Here is a 14,328-nt window from a genome sequence, read left to right as displayed (position 1 = left end):
GTCAAAAATGTTAGTTGTTAGAAATGTAACGAGAAATGGTTCATGTAACATATACGGCCCATTACCAGTTCTTTTTTTGACTTTCCATTGCCAGTTGCTTTATTTTTAAAATTATAAAGCCATCTAGTAATTTGTAGACAAATTACAGTAGTATTTTTTTGATTTTGTATGTAAAATTGTCTATTGCATATCTGCCCTACATAATTAACTATACATACAAATTTAACTTAGAACTCGAAACGATTGGGGTTCAGCAATCAAAACTTGGCAACTTGAAATTAATAAACAAAACATTTACTGTAGTAGTATAAAACATAAATATATACATATATGTACGAGATACGCTCAGCTCACAGTTGTGTCTTAACCTGATTCCAGGATCCACTTACATACTTAGAAAAAATATTACCAAAAGCGTCTAAATATGGATTATGTATAGTAATACCACAAATACAAATACTCATTTTACGGCAGATCATGGAGAAGTCAAGAGAATTTAATAAGCCCATGTTCATTTGCTTTGTTGATTTCTCCAAAGCTTTCGACTCGGTGAGATGGCCGGTATTGTGGAAGACCCTGCTAGATATGGGCACACCAAAACATCTTGTGCACCTATTAAGACGGCTTTATGAAGAGGGCACAGCTTCGGTTCGCACAGATGATGTCCTATCAGGTGATTTCCATCCAAGTGCCCGAGTACGCCAGGGGTGCATAATATCGCCGCTCTTATTCAACGTGTACACGAAACTCATAATGCGCATCACCTTGGAAGACTGGACAGATGGTGTAACAATTGGTGGATACCGGATTGCGAACTTGCGTTACGCGGATGACACCACTCTGTTTGCATCCAGTTCGCAACACTTGGAAGAGCTTCTGTCAAGGATGGAACGAGTGAGCCATGAGTTTGGACTTAAGATAAATCGCAGCAAAACCAAGGTAATGATTGTTGACCGTGCCGAGGTCAAACGACGTATGGGCATCACAAGAACGGCTATGGACAAGATGCAAAAGATATGGAGAAACAGGAACATAACAAAAGCCACGAAAATCAGGCTCGTGAAGACTCTTATATTCCCCATATTTCTGTACGCGGCCGAAACGTGGACCTTGCGAGATGTGGAAAGACAGAAAATAGACGCTCTGGAAATGTGGTGCTGGAGGAGAATGCTTGGGGTTTCGTGGACCGAGTTTCGTACAAATGTCTCGATACTTCAAGAACTCGGTATTAAGCAGCGTTTATTTTCAATAGTACAATCTCGCATCCTTACATTCTTCGGACACGTATCTCGGCGTCGTATTCAGTCCATAGAACGCCTTGTCGTCCAGGGGAAGATAGAAGGCACTAGACCGCGCGGAAGGTCACCTACGCGTTGGACCTGACCAGATCAAGTCTGCCGTAGGAGGTACACTTAATGAGTGTAGCAGGATGACCACTAATAGGCAACGATGGCGAAACGTCGTGAAGCGCATCACATCTGCTCCTTTGATTACCACTACTAAATAGCGATCACGACCGCTCTGTCAAGAGTGTACCGGATGAGAAGAAGAAGTATAAGCATTGTGGGAGGCTTATGATAGTTTAATGAAATTAATAATGGGTATGTTTTTAAAACTTTATAATTTAGGTTTAGTTACGAAATTTACTTGTTAAATAATTTGAAACCATCCCACAGAAACCAGGCCTAAGCAAGACCCTATATTATGTTTAGTAAAGAAAAACCAATCCATTCTCTTGGACAGAATTACTGTAAATGGTAAGTAAAAATAATATAATCTTAAATAATAAAAGTAAAATACTATCATCTGGCAATTATTTTTAACAAGAAGCATAATTCATTGTGTACATACACAATTAATTTTTATTATACCTCTTGAATGATAACAGTTAGCAAAAGTAGTAAGTACAGTAATTTAATAATTGATATCTCTATCTATTTAGAGGGTATTTTTAGAGAAGATTTTATTTTAAGCCTCAAACTGAACCAACAAACTAAACCAAATATAATCTCAAACCGTGGCTAAAATAACACAGATGGTTCTATATCTGATATTTTTTTTTTCATAATATACACCATGAAACGTTATAAAAACGAAATTTGAAGAATGAAAAGTTAAGAAATATAATATGAGAAGTGTTTAATTTCAGTGTTCCTTAATATTATTATAATATCAATTAATATTGATATGTGTATAATGCACCTGTATAAATACAACAGCTATTTTATACTACTTGAATATATTTTTGATTTTTATTTTAAATTACATCTCAAACTAAACTCAAGTTCAACAAAAACTTAAGGCAATTTTAATCAAAATTTTTCATTGTATTTGATGTTGGGCCTAGGTGAGACATTCTGTAGGAGTTGACTGGTTTTGTTATAAAATTGCCATTGTACCAAGTCATTTTAATTTATTTTATTTCATAACAATTGAAAATTAGCAAGGCTGTTAAGTGATTTGTTTTTAAAAATTACTCCTTCAAGATAAATTTAACACAGACTGTAGTTTCTCTAATAGTAGTAAATATTGTTTAACAATAACAATATTTAATTTAAATTCATGTCTCAAAATGTATGTGCCATAATATACAGAATGAGAAATGACTGACAAATAATTGAACATTATTAAATTATAGTATTGTCTTTTGTTAGCATAGCTTTTACACCTTATCTTCAATCCGGTAATAAAGTGGTTTTTTTTTTTTTAAATATTCACTAACTTAACTAATATGTACATATTTTTAAGATCGATTTTATATTATTATTCAATGTTTCTATTAATAAAAACTGTTCTGGTCACTAAAATAGAGATAGAGTAGTTTTTAATCTACAAAAATCTTTTTACAACTATTTGAAATACTTTAACTGAAGAAGGACGAAAATTTCACAGATATACATAAGTATTTTCAGCCAGTGGTTGTACTAGAATGTCTACATACAAGCCAAGTTACTAATGCTCAGTTATGCCAGACTGCGAAATTAGCTGCTTTAGCAGGTAAATAAATTTGATTGTGCAATTACAATAGAATACCAAGTGCACAAGTGCACAAACATTTAATATAAATTAAACTTTATCAAAATATATTATAGAAGCTGTATCTGTATTAGATTTTTAATTTTTTAGAGACTACAAAGGATTGTATCAATTTCAATAAAAGAAGACGTTCTCCAACAAGTGATGATGAAATAACAATTTAAAAAAAAAGAAAAATAAGCATTTTGAATGCACCAATATTTCAACCGACTGTTGAAGAATTTAATGTCAGTATTATAAATTAGTCCTTGTTGTAACATGTCAAAAATGTTAGTTGTTAGAAATGTAACGAGAAATGGTTCATGTAACATATACGGCCCATTACCAGTTCTTTTTTTGACTTTCCATTGCCAGTTGCTTTATTTTTAAAATTATAAAGCCATCTAGTAATGTGTAGACAAATTACAGTAGTATTTTTTTGATTTTGTATGTAAAATTGTCTATTGCATATCTGCCCTACATAATTAACTATACATACAAATTTAACTTAGAACTCGAAACGATTGGGGTTCAGCAATCAAAACTTGGCAACTTGAAATTAATAAACAAAACATTTACTGTAGTAGTATAAAACATAAATATATACATATATGTACGAGATACGCTCAGCTCACAGTTGTGTCTTAACCTGATTCCAGGATCCACTTACATACTTAGAAAAAATATTACCAAAAGCGTCTAAATATGGATTATGTATAGTAATACCACAAATACAAATACTCATTTTACGACAGATCATGGAGAAGTCAAGAGAATTTAATAAGCCCATGTTCATTTGCTTTGTTGATTTCTCCGAAGCTTTCGAATCGGTGAGATGGCCGGTATTGTGGAAGACCCTGCTAGATATGGGCACACCAAAACATCTTGTGCACCTATTAAGACGGCTTTATGAAGAGGGCACAGCTTCGGTTCGCACAGATGATGTCCTATCAGGTGATTTCCATCCAAGTGCCCGAGTACGCCAGGGGTGCATAATATCGCCGCTCTTATTCAACGTGTACACGAAACTCATAATGCGCATCACCTTGGAAGACTGGACAGATGGTGTAACAATTGGTGGATACCGGATTGCGAACTTGCGTTACGCGGATGACACCACTCTGTTTGCATCCAGTTCGCAACACTTGGAAGAGCTTCTGTCAAGGATGGAACGAGTGAGCCATGAGTTTGGACTTAAGATAAATCGCAGCAAAACCAAGGTAATGATTGTTGACCGTGCCGAGGTCAAACGACGTATGGGCATCACAAGAACGGCTATGGACAAGATGCAAAAGATATGGAGAAACAGGAACATAACAAAAGCCACGAAAATCAGGCTCGTGAAGACTCTTATATTCCCCATATTTCTGTACGCGGCCGAAACGTGGACCTTGCGAGATGTGGAAAGACAGAAAATAGACGCTCTGGAAATGTGGTGCTGGAGGAGAATGCTTGGCGTTTCGTGGACCGAGTTTCGTACAAATGTCTCTATACTTCAAGAACTCGGTATTAAGCAGCGTTTATTTTCAATAGTACAATCTCGCATCCTTACATTCTTCGGACACGTATCTCGGCGTCGTATTCAGTCCATAGAACGCCTTGTCGTCCAGGGGAAGATAGAAGGCACTAGACCGCGCGGAAGGTCACCTACGCGTTGGACCTGACCAGATCAAGTCTGCCGTAGGAGGTACACTTAATGAGTGTAGCAGGATGACCACTAATAGGCAACGATGGCGAAACGTCGTGAAGCGCATCACATCTGCTCCTTTGATTACCACTACTAAATAGCGATCACGACCGCTCTGTCAAGAGTGTACCGGATGAGAAGAAGAAGTATAAGCATTGTGGGAGGCTTATGATAGTTTAATGAAATTAATAATGGGTATGTTTTTAAAACTTTATAATTTAGGTTTAGTTACGAAATTTACTTGTTAAATAATTTGAAACCATCCCACAGAAACCAGGCCTAAGCAAGACCCTATATTATGTTTAGTAAAGAAAAACCAATCCATTCTCTTGGACAGAATTACTGTAAATGGTAAGTAAAAATAATATAATCTTAAATAATAAAAGTAAAATACTATCATCTGGCAATTATTTTTAACAAGAAGCATAATTCATTGTGTACATACACAATTAATTTTTATTATACCTCTTGAATGATAACAGTTAGCAAAAGTAGTAAGTACAGTAATTTAATAATTGATATCTCTATCTATTTAGAGGGTATTTTTAGAGAAGATTTTATTTTAAGCCTCAAACTGAACCAACAAACTAAACCAAATATAATCTCAAACCGTGGCTAAAATAACACAGATGGTTCTATATCTGATTTTTTTTTTTTCATAATATACACCATGAAACGTTATAAAAACGAAATTTGAAGAATGAAAAGTTAAGAAATATAATATGAGAAGTGTTTAATTTCAGTGTTCCTTAATATTATTATAATATCAATTAATATTGATATGTGTATAATGCACCTGTATAAATACAACAGCTATTTTATACTACTTGAATATATTTTTTATTTTTATTTTAAATTACATCTCAAACTAAACTCAAGTTCAACAAAAACTTGAGGCAATTTTAATCAAAATTTTTCATTGTATTTGATGTTGGGCCTAGGTGAGACATTCTGTAGGAGTTGACTGGTTTTGTTATAAAATTGCCATTGTACCAAGTCATTTTAATTTATTTTATTTCATTACAATTGAAAATTAGCAAGGCTGTTAAGTGATTTGTTTTTAAAAATTACTCCTTCAAGATAAATTTAACACAGACTGTAGTTTCTCTAATAGTAGTAAATATTGTATAACAATAACAATATTTAATTTAAATTCATGTCTCAAAATGTATGTGCCATAATATACAGAATGAGAAATGACTGACAAATAATTGAACATTATTAAATTATAGTATTGTCTTTTGTTAGCATAGCTTTTACACCTTATCTTCAATCCGGTAATAAAGTGGTTTTTTTTTTAATTATTCACTAACTTAACTAATATGTACATATTTTTAAGATCGATTTTATATTATTATTCAATGTTTCTATTAATAAAAACTGTTCTGGTCACTAAAATAGAGATAGAGTTGTTTTTAATCTACAAAAATCTTTTTACAACTATTTGAAATACTTTAACTGAAGAAGGACGAAAATTTCACAGATATACATAAGTATTTTCAGCCAGTGGTTGTACTAGAATGTCTACATACAAGCCAAGTTACTAATGCTCAGTTATGCCAGACTGCGAAATTAGCTGCTTTAGCAGGTAAATAAATTTGATTGTGCAATTACAATAGAATACCAAGTGCACAAGTGCACAAACATTTAATATAAATTAAACTTTATCAAAATATATTATAGAAGCTGTATCTGTATTAGATTTTTAATTTTTTAGAGACTACAAAGGATTGTATCAATTTCAATAAAAGAAGACGTTCTCCAACAAGTGATGATGAAATAACAATTTAAAAAAAAAGAAAAATAAGCATTTTGAATGCACCAATATTTCAACCGACTGTTGAAGAATTTAATGTCAGTATTATAAATTAGTCCTTGTTGTAACATGTCAAAAATGTTAGTTGTTAGAAATGTAACGAGAAATGGTTCATGTAACATATACGGCCCATTACCAGTTCTTTTTTTGACTTTCCATTGCCAGTTGCTTTATTTTTAAAATTATAAAGCCATCTAGTAATGTGTAGACAAATTACAGTAGTATTTTTTTGATTTTGTATGTAAAATTGTCTATTGCATATCTGCCCTACATAATTAACTATACATACAAATTTAACTTAGAACTCGAAACGATTGGGGTTCAGCAATCAAAACTTGGCAACTTGAAATTAATAAACAAAACATTTACTGTAGTAGTATAAAACATAAATATATACATATATGTACGAGATACGCTCAGCTCACAGTTGTGTCTTAACCTGATTCCAGGATCCACTTACATACTTAGAAAAAATATTACCAAAAGCGTCTAAATATGGATTATGTATAGTAATACCACAAATACAAATACTCATTTTACGGCAGATCATGGAGAAGTCAAGAGAATTTAATAAGCCCATGTTCATTTGCTTTGTTGATTTCTCCAAAGCTTTCGACTCGGTGAGATGGCCGGTATTGTGGAAGACCCTGCTAGATATGGGCACACCAAAACATCTTGTGCACCTATTAAGACGGCTTTATGAAGAGGGCACAGCTTCGGTTCGCACAGATGATGTCCTATCAGGTGATTTCCATCCAAGTGCCCGAGTACGCCAGGGGTGCATAATATCGCCGCTCTTATTCAACGTGTACACGAAACTCATAATGCGCATCACCTTGGAAGACTGGACAGATGGTGTAACAATTGGTGGATACCGGATTGCGAACTTGCGTTACGCGGATGACACCACTCTGTTTGCATCCAGTTCGCAACACTTGGAAGAGCTTCTGTCAAGGATGGAACGAGTGAGCCATGAGTTTGGACTTAAGATAAATCGCAGCAAAACCAAGGTAATGATTGTTGACCGTGCCGAGGTCAAACGACGTATGGGCATCACAAGAACGGCTATGGATAAGATGCAAAAGATATGGAGAAACAGGAACATAACAAAAGCCACGAAAATCAGGCTCGTGAAGACTCTTATATTCCCCATATTTCTGTACGCGGCCGAAACGTGGACCTTGCGAGATGTGGAAAGACAGAAAATAGACGCTCTGGAAATGTGGTGCTGGAGGAGAATGCTTGGGGTTTCGTGGACCGAGTTTCGTACAAATGTCTCGATACTTCAAGAACTCGGTATTAAGCAGCGTTTATTTTCAATAGTACAATCTCGCATCCTTACATTCTTCGGACACGTATCTCGGCGTCGTATTCAGTCCATAGAACGCCTTGTCGTCCAGGGGAAGATAGAAGGCACTAGACCGCGCGGAAGGTCACCTACGCGTTGGACCTGACCAGATCAAGTCTGCCGTAGGAGGTACACTTAATGAGTGTAGCAGGATGACCACTAATAGGCAACGATGGCGAAACGTCGTGAAGCGCATCACATCTGCTCCTTTGATTACCACTACTAAATAGCGATCACGACCGCTCTGTCAAGAGTGTACCGGATGAGAAGAAGAAGTATAAGCATTGTGGGAGGCTTATGATAGTTTAATGAAATTAATAATGGGTATGTTTTTAAAACTTTATAATTTAGGTTTAGTTACGAAATTTACTTGTTAAATAATTTGAAACCATCCCACAGAAACCAGGCCTAAGCAAGACCCTATATTATGTTTAGTAAAGAAAAACCAATCCATTCTCTTGGACAGAATTACTGTAAATGGTAAGTAAAAATAATATAATCTTAAATAATAAAAGTAAAATACTATCATCTGGCAATTATTTTTAACAAGAAGCATAATTCATTGTGTACATACACAATTAATTTTTATTATACCTCTTGAATGATAACAGTTAGCAAAAGTAGTAAGTACAGTAATTTAATAATTGATATCTCTATCTATTTAGAGGGTATTTTTAGAGAAGATTTTATTTTAAGCCTCAAACTGAACCAACAAACTAAACCAAATATAATCTCAAACCGTGGCTAAAATAACACAGATGGTTCTATATCTGATATTTTTTTTTTCATAATATACACCATGAAACGTTATAAAAACGAAATTTGAAGAATGAAAAGTTAAGAAATATAATATGAGAAGTGTTTAATTTCAGTGTTCCTTAATATTATTATAATATCAATTAATATTGATATGTGTATAATGCACCTGTATAAATACAACAGCTATTTTATACTACTTGAATATATTTTTGATTTTTATTTTAAATTACATCTCAAACTAAACTCAAGTTCAACAAAAACTTAAGGCAATTTTAATCAAAATTTTTCATTGTATTTGATGTTGGGCCTAGGTGAGACATTCTGTAGGAGTTGACTGGTTTTGTTATAAAATTGCCATTGTACCAAGTCATTTTAATTTATTTTATTTCATAACAATTGAAAATTAGCAAGGCTGTTAAGTGATTTGTTTTTAAAAATTACTCCTTCAAGATAAATTTAACACAGACTGTAGTTTCTCTAATAGTAGTAAATATTGTTTAACAATAACAATATTTAATTTAAATTCATGTCTCAAAATGTATGTGCCATAATATACAGAATGAGAAATGACTGACAAATAATTGAACATTATTAAATTATAGTATTGTCTTTTGTTAGCATAGCTTTTACACTTTATCTTCAATCCGGTAATAAAGTGGTTTTTTTTTTTTTTTAATTATTCACTAACTTAACTAATATGTACATATTTTTAAGATCGATTTTATATTATTATTCAATGTTTCTATTAATAAAAACTGTTCTGGTCACTAAAATAGAGATAGAGTAGTTTTTAATCTACAAAAATCTTTTTACAACTATTTGAAATACTTTAACTGAAGAAGGACGAAAATTTCACAGATATACATAAGTATTTTCAGCCAGTGGTTGTACTAGAATGTCTACATACAAGCCAAGTTACTAATGCTCAGTTATGCCAGACTGCGAAATTAGCTGCTTTAGCAGGTAAATAAATTTGATTGTGCAATTACAATAGAATACCAAGTGCACAAGTGCACAAACATTTAATATAAATTAAACTTTATCAAAATATATTATAGAAGCTGTATCTGTATTAGATTTTTAATTTTTTAGAGACTACAAAGGATTGTATCAATTTCAATAAAAGAAGACGTTCTCCAACAAGTGATGATGAAATAACAATTTAAAAAAAAAGAAAAATAAGCATTTTGAATGCACCAATATTTCAACCGACTGTTGAAGAATTTAATGTCAGTATTATAAATTAGTCCTTGTTGTAACATGTCAAAAATGTTAGTTGTTAGAAATGTAACGAGAAATGGTTCATGTAACATATACGGCCCATTACCAGTTCTTTTTTTGACTTTCCATTGCCAGTTGCTTTATTTTTAAAATTATAAAGCCATCTAGTAATGTGTAGACAAATTACAGTAGTATTTTTTTGATTTTGTATGTAAAATTGTCTATTGCATATCTGCCCTACATAATTAACTATACATACAAATTTAACTTAGAACTCGAAACGATTGGGGTTCAGCAATCAAAACTTGGCAACTTGAAATTAATAAACAAAACATTTACTGTAGTAGTATAAAACATAAATATATACATATATGTACGAGATACGCTCAGCTCACAGTTGTGTCTTAACCTGATTCCAGGATCCACTTACATACTTAGAAAAAATATTACCAAAAGCGTCTAAATATGGATTATGTATAGTAATACCACAAATACAAATACTCATTTTACGGCAGATCATGGAGAAGTCAAGAGAATTTAATAAGCCCATGTTCATTTGCTTTGTTGATTTCTCCAAAGCTTTCGACTCGGTGAGATGGCCGGTATTGTGGAAGACCCTGCTAGATATGGGCACACCAAAACATCTTGTGCACCTATTAAGACGGCTTTATGAAGAGGGCACAGCTTCGGTTCGCACAGATGATGTCCTATCAGGTGATTTCCATCCAAGTGCCCGAGTACGCCAGGGGTGCATAATATCGCCGCTCTTATTCAACGTGTACACGAAACTCATAATGCGCATCACCTTGGAAGACTGGACAGATGGTGTAACAATTGGTGGATACCGGATTGCGAACTTGCGTTACGCGGATGACACCACTCTGTTTGCATCCAGTTCGCAACACTTGGAAGAGCTTCTGTCAAGGATGGAACGAGTGAGCCATGAGTTTGGACTTAAGATAAATCGCAGCAAAACCAAGGTAATGATTGTTGACCGTGCCGAGGTCAAACGACGTATGGGCATCACAAGAACGGCTATGGACAAGATGCAAAAGATATGGAGAAACAGGAACATAACAAAAGCCACGAAAATCAGGCTCGTGAAGACTCTTATATTCCCCATATTTCTGTACGCGGCCGAAACGTGGACCTTGCGAGATGTGGAAAGACAGAAAATAGACGCTCTGGAAATGTGGTGCTGGAGGAGAATGCTTGGGGTTTCGTGGACCGAGTTTCGTACAAATGTCTCGATACTTCAAGAACTCGGTATTAAGCAGCGTTTATTTTCAATAGTACAATCTCGCATCCTTACATTCTTCGGACACGTATCTCGGCGTCGTATTCAGTCCATAGAACGCCTTGTCGTCCAGGGGAAGATAGAAGGCACTAGACCGCGCGGAAGGTCACCTACGCGTTGGACCTGACCAGATCAAGTCTGCCGTAGGAGGTACACTTAATGAGTGTAGCAGGATGACCACTAATAGGCAACGATGGCGAAACGTCGTGAAGCGCATCACATCTGCTCCTTTGATTACCACTACTAAATAGCGATCACGACCGCTCTGTCAAGAGTGTACCGGATGAGAAGAAGAAGTATAAGCATTGTGGGAGGCTTATGATAGTTTAATGAAATTAATAATGGGTATGTTTTTAAAACTTTATAATTTAGGTTTAGTTACGAAATTTACTTGTTAAATAATTTGAAACCATCCCACAGAAACCAGGCCTAAGCAAGACCCTATATTATGTTTAGTAAAGAAAAACCAATCCATTCTCTTGGACAGAATTACTGTAAATGGTAAGTAAAAATAATATAATCTTAAATAATAAAAGTAAAATACTATCATCTGGCAATTATTTTTAACAAGAAGCATAATTCATTGTGTACATACACAATTAATTTTTATTATACCTCTTGAATGATAACAGTTAGCAAAAGTAGTAAGTACAGTAATTTAATAATTGATATCTCTATCTATTTAGAGGGTATTTTTAGAGAAGATTTTATTTTAAGCCTCAAACTGAACCAACAAACTAAACCAAATATAATCTCAAACCGTGGCTAAAATAACACAGATGGTTCTATATCTGATATTTTTTTTTTCATAATATACACCATGAAACGTTATAAAAACGAAATTTGAAGAATGAAAAGTTAAGAAATATAATATGAGAAGTGTTTAATTTCAGTGTTCCTTAATATTATTATAATATCAATTAATATTGATATGTGTATAATGCACCTGTATAAATACAACAGCTATTTTATACTACTTGAATATATTTTTGATTTTTATTTTAAATTACATCTCAAACTAAACTCAAGTTCAACAAAAACTTAAGGCAATTTTAATCAAAATTTTTCATTGTATTTGATGTTGGGCCTAGGTGAGACATTCTGTAGGAGTTGACTGGTTTTGTTATAAAATTGCCATTGTACCAAGTCATTTTAATTTATTTTATTTCATAACAATTGAAAATTAGCAAGGCTGTTAAGTGATTTGTTTTTAAAAATTACTCCTTCAAGATAAATTTAACACAGACTGTAGTTTCTCTAATAGTAGTAAATATTGTTTAACAATAACAATATTTAATTTAAATTCATGTCTCAAAATGTATGTGCCATAATATACAGAATGAGAAATGACTGACAAATAATTGAACATTATTAAATTATAGTATTGTCTTTTGTTAGCATAGCTTTTACACCTTATCTTCAATCCGGTAATAAAGTGGTTTTTTTTTTTTTAAATATTCACTAACTTAACTAATATGTACATATTTTTAAGATCGATTTTATATTATTATTCAATGTTTCTATTAATAAAAACTGTTCTGGTCACTAAAATAGAGATAGAGTAGTTTTTAATCTACAAAAATCTTTTTACAACTATTTGAAATACTTTAACTGAAGAAGGACGAAAATTTCACAGATATACATAAGTATTTTCAGCCAGTGGTTGTACTAGAATGTCTACATACAAGCCAAGTTACTAATGCTCAGTTATGCCAGACTGCGAAATTAGCTGCTTTAGCAGGTAAATAAATTTGATTGTGCAATTACAATAGAATACCAAGTGCACAAGTGCACAAACATTTAATATAAATTAAACTTTATCAAAATATATTATAGAAGCTGTATCTGTATTAGATTTTTAATTTTTTAGAGACTACAAAGGATTGTATCAATTTCAATAAAAGAAGACGTTCTCCAACAAGTGATGATGAAATAACAATTTAAAAAAAAAGAAAAATAAGCATTTTGAATGCACCAATATTTCAACCGACTGTTGAAGAATTTAATGTCAGTATTATAAATTAGTCCTTGTTGTAACATGTCAAAAATGTTAGTTGTTAGAAATGTAACGAGAAATGGTTCATGTAACATATACGGCCCATTACCAGTTCTTTTTTTGACTTTCCATTGCCAGTTGCTTTATTTTTAAAATTATAAAGCCATCTAGTAATGTGTAGACAAATTACAGTAGTATTTTTTTGATTTTGTATGTAAAATTGTCTATTGCATATCTGCCCTACATAATTAACTATACATACAAATTTAACTTAGAACTCGAAACGATTGGGGTTCAGCAATCAAAACTTGGCAACTTGAAATTAATAAACAAAACATTTACTGTAGTAGTATAAAACATAAATATATACATATATGTACGAGATACGCTCAGCTCACAGTTGTGTCTTAACCTGATTCCAGGATCCACTTACATACTTAGAAAAAATATTACCAAAAGCGTCTAAATATGGATTATGTATAGTAATACCACAAATACAAATACTCATTTTACGGCAGATCATGGAGAAGTCAAGAGAATTTAATAAGCCCATGTTCATTTGCTTTGTTGATTTCTCCAAAGCTTTCGACTCGGTGAGATGGCCGGTATTGTGGAAGACCCTGCTAGATATGGGCACACCAAAACATCTTGTGCACCTATTAAGACGGCTTTATGAAGAGGGCACAGCTTCGGTTCGCACAGATGATGTCCTATCAGGTGATTTCCATCCAAGTGCCCGAGTACGCCAGGGGTGCATAATATCGCCGCTCTTATTCAACGTGTACACGAAACTCATAATGCGCATCACCTTGGAAGACTGGACAGATGGTGTAACAATTGGTGGATACCGGATTGCGAACTTGCGTTACGCGGATGACACCACTCTGTTTGCATCCAGTTCGCAACACTTGGAAGAGCTTCTGTCAAGGATGGAACGAGTGAGCCATGAGTTTGGACTTAAGATAAATCGCAGCAAAACCAAGGTAATGATTGTTGACCGTGCCGAGGTCAAACGACGTATGGGCATCACAAGAACGGCTATGGACAAGATGCAAAAGATATGGAGAAACAGGAACATAACAAAAGCCACGAAAATCAGGCTCGTGAAGACTCTTATATTCCCCATATTTCTGTACGCGGCCGAAACGTGGACCTTGCGAGATGTGGAAAGACAGAAAATAGACGCTCT

This window comes from Pieris brassicae, chromosome W, assembly GCF_905147105.1.
Source record: "Pieris brassicae chromosome W, ilPieBrab1.1, whole genome shotgun sequence".
NCBI lineage: Eukaryota > Metazoa > Arthropoda > Insecta > Lepidoptera > Pieridae > Pieris > Pieris brassicae.
The sequence above is the reverse complement of the archived record's forward strand: the minus strand, read 5'-3'. Positions refer to the sequence as shown.